We start from the raw sequence: 12,201 nt of genomic DNA on the forward strand, positions 1-12,201 counted from the left end.
TATCGCCGTTCCTGCACTGTCGATGGGTCAAAATCCTGGCATTCCCTTCCTAACAGCAGTGTGGGTGTACCTATCCCACATGGACTGCAGTGGTTGAAGAAGGCAGCTCACCTCCACCTTCTCAAGGGCAATTAGGAATGGGCAATAAATGCTGGCCTTGCCAGTGATGCCCACATCCCATAAACAAATGAAAACAAAAACACACACAACCACCCTGCTCTGCCTGGCAGCAAAGCCAACAACCAGCCCCAATGTTTTGAATTGGGCTCAGGAGCTGCAGGCCACGCTACGCCTGTCACAACACCTTTCCTGTTGCTACCTGATGCAGGTGATTCAGTCACATCACAAATATTTTTTTGAAGCCCATCATAAAAATTTAAATGAGTCTGAAGACTTGCCACTTAGCACTTCGTCGAATGGGTGGGCAATAAGCCCACGCCATGCAACCACCAATCCTAGGCAATGTTTTCCAGGAGAGACCAGGGTAGAATTTTCACCTGATTGCACCTGTTACTGTTACCATTCACCCATCACTCCTGTGCTCACTGACCTACATTGGCTCCCTATCTAGCAACACCTTGAATTCAAACATTATCAACCTTGTGTTCAAATCCCTCCATGTCCTAGCCCCTCCCTATCACTCTGCCCTCCTCTAACTCCACGACAGTCTGAGACCTCTGCTGTCTTTCAATTCTATCCTCTTCTACATGCCCAATTTTCATTTCTCTGCTATTGGTGGCCGTGCCTTCAGCTGCGTATGCCCTGAGCTTCGGAATTCCCTGCAGAAACCTCATCCTCTCCTGTGAAGACTGACATAAAGTAAGTATGAGTCTGCCATTTCCTTCCTTTCATTTGCAGAACTGCCCAAATTTGTTTTTAAAGGGCCCACATTATCCTTATTTACCCTTTTTCTTCTAATATAAATGTAAAACATTTTGATGTGAATCCTGATATCCCTCACCAGTTTCTTTTCATATTACCTTTTTGCAGACCTTACTATCTTTTTTAGCCTTCCTTTGCAATTCTTTGTATCTCTTCAAGTCCCCTGAATCTACACTATTCATTGCACTTTTGTATGCTCTTTCCTTTAGATTTATGTTATCTCTCACTTCTTTTGACAACAATGCCTTTTTTAGTAAGTAAGTAGAGTTCTTGGTCCTTAGGGGTATATACTGGTTTTGTATGTCCCGCTGTACATCTGTAATTTTATCCGATAACAGTTTTGGCCAGATTGCTGTTGTCAAGTCTCTGTTGCATCCTGTTAAAGTTAGCCTTACGAAAACCTCAAATCTTAGGACTGAACTTTTGCCTCAGGGAGGGGAAACAGGAGCCGGGATGTTTCCGGGTCCCGAACCAGCCCCCAGGGGGAAGCAGCCACTCCTTGAAATTTTAACAGGGGCACCCCCGCCCTTTATTTGGCATGGAGACAGGTTCCTGTCAAATTAAGGGTGGCGGGTGGGCTCTCGATGCTGGAGGACCAATTAGAAGCTTTCCAGCTTCAGAAGAGGAGCCAGCTGCAGTAAAAGGTAAGTAACTGAGAGGGTGCTTCCAGTAAAAAGATGCCTTCTCAGCCACTTTTTCAAAACTTGAATCAAAAAATACAATAAGCAGCCAGGCCACCACTTTTGGTTGCGGGTGGTGGGAGCCCCTCTGCAGGGCGGTCTTTGACTGTACCCCGACGCAGACAGGCAGGGAGGGCCTGTAGACCTGCCTGGAGCACTGGTACCCAGCCTGTCGCCGGGTGCCGCCTTCAGGCAGTAAACCTGTCCCCCGCATCCCACCCCGCCCCCGTCACATCAGAAAATGGAGCCTCCTTATTCCTTGCTTAATAAGGCTCTTAACGAGCCTATTTGCTTGCTTGCCTTGAATTTTGGACAATGTCAAGAAAAGGGTGGGGAAGCTGGCATCATAATTTCTGTGCCCCGTATGCCTCCATGTTAAGTTCAAACCTAACACTGAATTCTGTCATATTATGATCACTGTTAAACAAATGTTCTCTTACTGTTAGATGTCTGCTTTAGGTGCCCTTGTTAAGATTGTAGTGTGATGAGGGGAGTAGGAGCAGGGCCTGCACTGCTTGAGATTCTTCAGTGGCTGCTATGTGCTATATAACGACCGACAACAAGGTAATTCAAACAAAATTAAAAATTCAAGCGTGGTTCCTGTGGTATCTGGAGGAGCAGGAGTGATCCACCAGCTTCACCTTTATTTGTATTTGAATATTGAATCCCCTTGTTGCTGCTCTCCTCCACACCCATCCACTGCCACCCCAACCCCCACCAGCCCCCACCCCCAGGGGTTACCTTCAGGCCTCTGTTGCCGAGGCAAGCAGTCCACCATTCATTGTTTCAAAATGGACAAGCTGCCTGCGGAAGTGCAACAGGTGGCAGCAGATCACCCAAATAATGTTAGTGAGGTCCGAGGTCTAATTTTGGGCCTCTCTTGGGCCTCCTGGTTGGACATGTGCTCTGCAAATGGCGCCAATATTAGGCCCAACAACAAGCCTAAATGAATTTCCACCCCACAAGCTTCTTATTGCGACTGATATTCAAACTATATATTTTAAATTATAACTTAACTATTATTGCTTCATTATCTTAAAATCTCTGTGCCACATATCATTCCCTGGATGATAAGGGAGGCAGGCAATTCTTCAGTATTTACTACTGTTACTCGAGACCTTGTCATGAGCTGTCCAAATTAGCTTATCCATTAATTCTCCTGCTTCCTTGTAATAAAGGGAAGAAAGGTAATGAGTGAACTACCTTTGTGGCGACAAAACAGTTTGGGATATCAATATATGGGAAATTCTGTGTTCTGCTGGCTAAGAAAAACTTGTGTTATGATTAATTTGACCACCAATCTAACTCATACATACAAAGATACATTTGAAGAGTTTGGTAACTTTTTCTATATAGATTATAGAAATGGCTGTTTATGTTTTTACTTTGCTCAAATGTGAAAATCCTCAAAATATTCAGTTAACTCAATCACTTCCTACTGTTGACAATACAGTTGCCACAGATAACAGGTAGAGCATCAGCTTTTATTTTTCACCAATCATGGTTACCGTGGCAATATATGGATATTTAACAGAGAATTATTTTCTTTTTGGCATTTTGAGAAGTCAGAATGATTCTGTCAGTCTCCAGAATAACCGCTTTAAGAATTTTGATTGGCAGACAAGGTGGGGGAAGGGCGTGTGGGTGAATAAAAGGAAAAATGGTCCTTTCATGCAAAGCTTGCTGGGAATCCCAAGGCTAAAAATACATCAGCCTGTGAACCTCTTCCCCTCTGGGTCTGGCACTGTGAATCTGTTTTTTTTTTGCTCTTGCTCTTTTCTAGTTAGTTTAATAAACCCAGCCTTGGCCTGGGACCTGGCTGGTGAATATTTATGGCTAAATTAATTAGCTACTTCAGCATAGTGTAACTAGTGAATTGCTTCAAAGGTAGCCTGAGATGCATTCTATGAAATGAAAGTGAAGTAGCTATGAACAACTGAGTCTAACTCCTGAACCTTCCTCAAGGCTTGAAGATTTCTGAGTTACCACTCCACAAAGTTTTGGACTTTTTTTTTATTCATTCATGGGATGTGGGCATCACTGGCTAGGCCAGCATTTATTGCACATTCCTAATTGCCCTTGAGAAGGTGGTGATGAGCTGCCTTCTTGAACCGCTGCAGTCCATGTAGAGTAGGTACACCCACAGTGCTGTTAGGAAGGGAGTTCCAGGATTTTGACCCAGCGACAGTGAAGGAACGGCGATAAAGTTCCAGGTCAGGATGGTGTGTGACTTGGAGGGGAACTTGCAGGTGGTGGTGTTCGCATGCATTTGCAGTCCTTGTCCTTCTAGTTGGTAGAGGTTGCAATAGAGGTATTGCAATAGCAACCAGTTTTGAGTGGGCTTCCCAGAAATTTATCAAATTTAATTCTGACACATTAATTTAAAAAAAAATTATTTTTAATACCTATTGGGGCTGATTTTCCATTCTGGAGGACATTCAGTGGGCAATGGCCAGATTACCCAATGTCACTGCTGTGATGTTCTTGGGACTGAAGTAAGTTTCAGCTGAGTTTATTAAGCGATATGAGAAAGAGACAGCATGCTGTTGAAACAATGGATTCTTCTGTATTCCCTTCTTACTTTCACTTTTCCTTTGCTGGCATGTGTGTGTGTATAGTAGCCTCAAGTGGACAAAATGTACAATGCAATTTTCAAAACACTACAACTGCCGAGAGACCTGAGTAATTTTCACGGTCAGGCCTCATTAACATGCCGTTGGTGAACTGCTTGCATGTTTAGAGCAAGGACAATTGTCTTGCTGATTACAAGGGTGGGGGAGTGGAAGGATATCCAGCCATCCAGCTGTGGAACCAAGCCATCTAAACTGTATTAAGGGGAGACAGGCAATAGTGTGGACAGGGTCTGGCGAAGGGACTAACAGTGAGTGGGATGATTTTTCTGGGGCCAGGTGGAGCATGGCAGTCCCCATTCCCCTGACTCCTTCTTCCCCATTCCATGATCCATATTCCTGTCTCCCTTTCTCCCCCAACCTCCAATCCCCCATTCCTCAGTCTCCCTCTCTCCCCTTTCACCTCACCCCCATTCCCTAATAGCAGCAGTGCCCAGCAGATCTGTGTCCATTTCCTGGAGTTGTCCAGGAACTACAGGAGGGTTGGCAATTTTATGTTCAGGAAAGCCTAAAATTACATCAGGGTCCTACGTGCATCATAGAGTCCCAATTTACATGAGGTTTTGAGCTGTCCATATAAAGAAGCCCAAAAATAGCCACTGCCCAGACATCAGTAGGAACAGAGCAGTAAGATATGATGCCTCAATTTGCAGTGAGCTACCAACCTATTCCTATTCAGTGAAGGGTATAGAAATTGAGCTCTTGGGCCAGAATTTTACGCCACCCCAATGAGCCGGATGGTGGTGGGGGAAGGGAGGTGGGTGGCGTAAAATGGAGCGGAAGGCTCCAGGAGGCTTTTCTGACGCTCCCGCCTCCGCCCCCCTTTACGTAGGGCAGGGGGTGGGGTGGTGCGAGAAATGGCCCATCCGCCCCAGGCCAACTTAACGGCTACTTAAGGGCCTTTGCCCACCTCCAGGCAAATTTTACACATGGCGAGCAGGTGTCCTGGAGCCAGGAAAAGCCGCCTGTGAAAACCAGACGGCTGCCAATTGTCACATGGGTGGGGGCCCTGCTCATTGAGCACAGGGTGCCCGATGGAGGGCTTCCCCCGCTACCCCAACCACCCCCAGCACTCAACACGCCCCCCTTCCCCCCAATCGACCACTCTTGCCTCGCCGGGGCCCGACCGATTACCCCCAGCGAGGCAACCAAAACTTACCTGTCTTCTCAGCTCCATGTCTTCGGCTGGGCTGCAGTCCCAGCAGTGGCCACCGCTCCCGGGACTAAGAGCTGCCAGCCCGCCGATTGGCTGGCAGCTCAATGAGGCGGGACTTCCTCCCTCAAGTGGGTGGAAGTCCCGCCTCAGAACAATTAAAGCCTGAGGACCCATAAAATGCGGTCAGATTCCCAGGCGAGGCGGAAGCGGGTTCGGCAACGACTTTTCAGTCGGTGGTCGGCTCCCGTCCGCTCAAAGTGAAATCCCGGCCTGAGTGTTTCTTATATGAAGACATCTGCTTATGTTTGTCAATGAATTTTCACCGTCAGCAAAGCAAACCTCCTACCCTGGTTGTACTGTCTGGTTTTGGGGAGCACAAAGTGCCATTGATGATTAGATTTAGATTAGAGATACAGCACTGAAACAGGCCCTTCGGCCCACCGAGTCTGTGCCGAACATCAACCACCCATTTATACTAATCCTACACTAATCCCATATTCCCACCAAACATCCCCACCTGTCCCTATATTTCCCTACCACTATACTAGTGACAATTTATAATGGCCAATTTACCTATCAACCTGCAAGTCTTTTGGCTTGTGGGAGGAAACCGGAGCACCCGGAGAAAACCCACGCAGACACAGGGAGAACTTGCAAACTCCACACAGGCAGTACCCGGAATCGAACCCGGGTCCCTGGAGCTGTGAGGCTGCGGTGCTAACCACTGCACCACTGTGCCGCCGGCGGCCTGTGAAAACCAGACGGCTGCCAATTGTCACATGGGTGGCATTCCTAAGATTCAACCTTGATCTAGGCCTAAGAATTTGGATGAATAATATTAACACAAATATAGGATTGCATAGCTTGCACGTTTCCCCCAGAAGAGTACGTGTTACATCTTATATGGAAAATTAAGTTGTAATGAGTTCTTTATGTTGTCTGATGCAACATAAATGAGATGCGTGGAGCGCAGTTATGCTGAAGATCTCAAACAGGTTTATTAACAGCTAAACAAGTATGTACAATACAGAGCAAACTATTTACAGGACCTTCGGCTGGATGTTACAGTTGCAGAGTGACTCTGGATTGTAGTCACATGATTACATCCTGGTATTTAGCTCATTAGCATACTGAGATCTTAAAGGGACATCACTCACAACAAAGTAAGTTAACTGCTGCAGCACATCAGCAGTGGGGGAATGGTCGGAATGTAGTCCAATTATTTGGCACATATCTGGGCCAGACTCAGGCTCATGATGGGCTGAAGGGCCTGTTTCTGTGCTGTATAACTCTATGACTCAATGACAAATCCCAGAAACACTTATACAGAAAGCTAAATACTGAGATTGCTGTAAATCTGAAATGTAAACAGGAAATGCTGGAAACATGCAACAAGTTAGGCAGCATTTGTGGAGAGAGAAACAGAGTTAACGTGACATTTTGTCAGAACTGGAAAACGTTACAGAAGTAACAGGTTTTAAGCAAAAACAAAGGCAGGGAAGGGGTGGGAGTGGAGGAAAGAACGCATTCCAGAAACATTTGCCTGATTTAAAGTCAAAATTGGGTTGCAATATCTGCCTAAAGAATGTAACATGCAAGAAAGGACAAAACGTTGGGGCCTGGCTCCTCAAAGTGGGGGCAGGCCTCCGCAGAGAAATATTGTTGCAGTGAATTGCAAAACAGTAAACTATAAGGGTAAGTTTAATGTGTTTTCTGTCAATCATTTCATTATAATTATTTGCTATCTTATAAATTAAATGTAGGTGCCTGCTTAGATAAGTAGGCAGTGCATCAGTGTCAACACCTAGAAGTCCTGAGTTTAATCTTCCGAGAAAGCAGTAAGTCTTACACAATTTTATCCTTTATAAAGCTCTGGTTAGGCCATAACTAGAGTATTGCGTCCAGTTCTGGTCACCACACTTTAGGAAGGATGTGAGGGCCCTTGAGAAGGTGCAGTGGAGATTTACCAGAATGGTTCCAGGGATGAGGCATTTTAGCTACAAGGTTAGGTTACAAAAGCTGGGGTTGTTTTCTTTACAACATAGGAGATTGAGGGGAGATTTGATAGCGGTGTACAAGATTATGACAGGTTTGAATAGGGTAGCAAAGAAAAGCTGTTCCCACTATCTGATGGTACAAGGACTAGGGGACACAGATTTAAGGTTTTGGGCAAGAGATGCAAGGAGATGTGAGGAGAACTTTTTTTACGCAGCAAGTGGTAATGACCTGGAACTCGTGGCCTACCAAGGTGGTGGAAGTGGAGATGATGAATGATTTCAAAAGGAAATTAGATGGGCACTTGAGGGAAATAAACCTTTGGGGCGAGGCGTATAGCCGGGGAAGGTGACTGGATGAACTGGATGGACCGAATGCCCTCCTTCTGTGCCATTATGGCTCCAAATCCTAGGCCACTGTATTACCATTGGCCGAGACAGCAAAAGAACTCTGTGCTCTTCTTCAAGTAATGACCTGCAATTTTTTGCATTCATTTGAACTGGTAGGTTAGGCCTGGTTCTAACATTTCATTTGAAAGACACTACCACCGAATGCAGCACTCCCTCTATAACTCACTGTAGTGCCTTCCTAGATTATGTGCTCAATGCCTGGAATTGGATTTAAACTTATATGGGCTGAATTTTACCAGCCCCTCGATGTCCAGGATCGTGGCAGGAGGCCTGTAAAAGTACTTGCGGGAGCAGCACACCACGACCTCTGATGCCAATAAAGCACTGCCGCATTTTACCAGTGGCGGCGAGGCCTCGATATGGCAAGTGGCGGGGCCTTCATTAGCATATTGTAATGAATGCAAATACATGGTAAACAAACTACCTAGATTGGGCGGCCATCCCAAGGCGGTATTCCGGCCTGTAACCGGAAGTCCTGCGCCTTCCGATCCCTGTTTGGGGATTCAAGGTAAGACACTGGTGGGGAGGGGGGTGGTGTTTAATTGTCAGGTGTGGGGGGGAGCGGGAAAAATACTTTTTATTGGCTGTGTGGATGGCGGGAAGGGGTTGAAGGCAAAAGTGACGAGGTTGGGAGGAAAAGTGTGGGTCAGTAATAAAGTAAATTTTCTACATATTTGCCAATAAAAAAACATTGGTGGGGGGCTGGGGGTTGGGAAAGGGCTTTTAATTATTTTTTACTTGAAAATGCCCGATAATATGACTGTAAAAATTTAATTTGTTCCTAAGGGCTCGAAAGCCTTTAAAAATGGCACCGGCGCCTGCGTGGTGGCACCGGATGCCATTGCCGGGACAGAGTGGCCGCCTCTGTACATCATCAGCGGCTGCGCTTCCGTGTCTGAAGGCTGCCGAGTTCAAAGCGCACCCTAAGACTCTCATTCTGATGGGAGAGAAGGCTACCACTGAGCCACGCTGACATAAATCAGCATCAGGCTTGTACAGGTAGAACAGAATCATCAGTCATTACAGCGCCAAAGAAAGCCATTTGGCCCATCATGCCTGTGCCAGCTCTTTTACAGAGCTATCCAATTAGTTCCACGCTCCTGCTTTTTCCCATCCCCCTACAACTTTTCTCATTCAAGTATTTATCTAATTCCCTTTGAAGTTACTGTTAAAGCTGCTTCCACCACTCGAACAACTTACTGCAAAAAAGTATTCCCCTTAGCTCCCCTCTGATTCTTTTGCCAATTACCTGAAAAGTGATCAAATAAACATATTCGAGAAAAACGTTGGATTTTTACTTTGTTTTCAGGAACTGTAGCAGTTGTTCAGTCCTCAAACGGCTGACGCATTGCTGATTTCATGTATCTGCAATGTCGGTCGTGCAATGTTGGCAATAAGGAGGAATTGTTTTTTTCTCAAAGGGTCGTTAGTCTGAGGAATTCTCTTCCCCAGAAAGCAGTGGCGGCTGGGTCATTAAATTTATTCAAGGCTGAGTTCGATAGATTTTTGATAGACAAGGGAGTCAAGGGTTATGGGGGGCGGCTGACAGGAAAGTGGAGTTGAGACCACAACCAGATCAGCTATGATCTTGTTGAATGGCACAGCAGGCTTGAAGGGCTGAATGGCCTACTCCTGCTCCAAAGTCCTATGTTCCTAATAACAATAAAACTAGATGCATGGAGCATGCTCATTGCCCTAAAGCACGCAAGCAGCATCTGCAATGAATATGAATATTTCACCAATCATACTTCAGATACTCGTTAACAGGCTCAAGGGCCACTGTAAAATAAGGGATTTTAGCTGAGTATTGAAGACTCTTGGTCGTCCAATTTTCCATTGCGTCTACATGACTTCATGGCTGGAGTGGGGTGCCAAGTTGGCCAATTGGAATTAGATGAGGCCCAGGAGTTAAAATAACCTGGACTTCATTTCAAACTCACACCACTACTCACGCGTCCAAAACTGGCCCAGAATTAAAATAGGGGTCACAAAGTATTAAATGCCTACAGAGCATCAGATGATTTGCTATTGAGAGATTAGTGATCGTATCATAGATTTAGGCTGAAGAGGTGTAAATAGCAAGATGTTTCCATGGATTTTGTATTGGAAGCATTGGAGCTTGGTTCAACAGCTGTGCCACCGAGCTGTATTTCAACTTGCATCTATGCGAGACGTGCCTGAGATAGGCTGGAAGCTGTGTTACTGTAAGTGCTGCCATATATGATGTGTCAGATTTCATCTGCTGCAGCATGGTAGAGTATTAGTTGCATTGACTTAAAAGCATTTCCTAGCATCCTAGGAAAGTTATGGCAGCAATTTAAATATGTAAGCCTTCACTTTTTGTTATAGTATTGATTAAAGAAGTAAAATCTGTTCACAGCTTGTTTGTTAAACCTATCCTTAGGTCAGCTGACCAATGTTGATACCTGCAACATGGCCCCGCTTTATTGTGCGTACAGCAGCCTCGGCCCTAAGCTCTGGAATTCCCTCCCTAAACTTCTCTGTCTCTCCAACTCTCCCCTTTCTTTAAGATGCTCTCTAAAACCAAAGTCTTTGACCAAGCTTTTGGTCAACTGTCCTACTCTTCTGACGCCCTACGTCATTTTGACTACTCTTCTGACGCCCTACGTCATTTTGACAATTTCCAGTTTCCTGGTCCCAACCGCCTCCTCTTCACTATGGACGTCCAATCGCTCTACACCTCCATCCCCCACCAGGATGGTTTGAGGGCTCTCCGCTTCTTCCTGGAACAGAGGCCCAACCAGTCCCCATCCACCACCACCCTCCTCCGCCTGGCTGAACTTGTTCTCACATTGAACAACTTCTCCTTCAACTCCACGCACTTCCTTCAAGTAAAAGGTGTCGCTATGGGTACCCGCATGGGTCCTAGTTATGCCTGTCTTTTTGTGGGATATGTCGAGCATTCTTTGTTCCAGTCCTACTCAGGCCCCCTCCCCCAACTCTTTTTCCGGTACATTGATGACTGTATCGGTGCCGTTTCCTGCTCCCGCCCCGAACTAGAAAACTTTATCAACTTTGCTTCCAATTTCCACCCTTCTCTCACCTTTACATGGTCCATCTCTGACACTTCCCTTCCCTTCCTCGACTTCTCTGTCTCCATCTCTGGGGATAGGTTGTCTACCAATATCCATTATAAGCCCACCGACTCCCACAGCTACCTCGACTACACTTCTTCACACCCTACCTCCTGTAAGGACTCCATTCCATTCTCCCAGTTTCTCCGTCTCCGACGCATCTGCTCTGATGATGCTACCTTCCATGATGGTGCTTCTGATATGACCTCCTTTTTCCTCAACCGAGGATTTCCCCCTACTGTGGTTGACAGGGCCCTCAACCGTGTCCGACCCATTCCCCGCACCTCTACCCTCACCCCTTCCTCTCCCTCCCAGAACCGTGACAGGGTTCCCCTTGTCCTCACTTTTCATCCCACCAGCCTCCATATCCAAAGGATCATCCTCCGCCATTTTCGCCACCTCCAGCGTGATGCCACTACCAGTCGCATCTTCCCCTCCCTTCCCCTGTCAGCATTCCGAAGGATCGTTCCCTCCGCGACACCCTGGTGCACTCCTCCATTACCCCCACCACCCCGTCCCCGTCCCAGGGCACCTTCCCCTGCAATCGCAGGAGGTGTAATACCTGCCCATTTACCTCCTCTCTCCTCACTATCCCAGGCCCCAAACACTCCTTTCAGGTGAAGCAGCGATTTACTTGTACTTCTTTCAATGTAGTATACTGTATTCGCTGCTCACAGTGTGGTCTCCTCTACATTGGGGAGACCAAGCGCAGACTGGGTGACCGCTTTGCGGAACATCTCCGCTCAGTCCGCAAGCAGGACCCTGAGCTTCCGGTTGCTTGCCATTTCAACACTCCCCCCTGCTCTCATGCTCACATCTCTGTCCTGGGATTGCTGCAGTGTTCCAGTGAACATCAACGCAAGCTCGAGGAACAGCATCTCATCTACCGATTAGGCACACTACAGCCTGCCGGACTGAACATTGAGTTCAATAATTTCAGAGCATGACAGCCCCCCATTTTACTTTCATTTTTAGTTATTTTTTCTTCCTTTTTTTTTACATTCTTTTTTACATATTTTACAATCTTTTTTTCAGTTTGCTTACCCACTGTTTTTTTCAGGTTTTTTTTCAGGTTTGCACTTGCTGCTGTTCAATATTCAGTGTATTCACACCTAATCTGTACTAATGCTTTGTCTTTCAACACACCATTAACATATTGTTTGCCTTTGCTCCGTGACTTTTTGGTCAGCTATGTGGCCTGGTCCAATCTGCACCTTCTCCTTTGTTATCTCTTGCCCCACCCCCACCTCACTTGCTTATAATCTGTGACTTTTCTAATATTTGTCAGTTCCGAAGAAGGGTCACTGACCCAAAACGTTAACTCTGCTTCTCTTTCCACAGATGCTGCCAGAC

The sequence above is a fragment of the Heterodontus francisci genome, chromosome 24 (genome assembly GCF_036365525.1).
Source record: "Heterodontus francisci isolate sHetFra1 chromosome 24, sHetFra1.hap1, whole genome shotgun sequence".
NCBI classification, from domain to species: Eukaryota; Metazoa; Chordata; class Chondrichthyes; order Heterodontiformes; family Heterodontidae; genus Heterodontus; species Heterodontus francisci.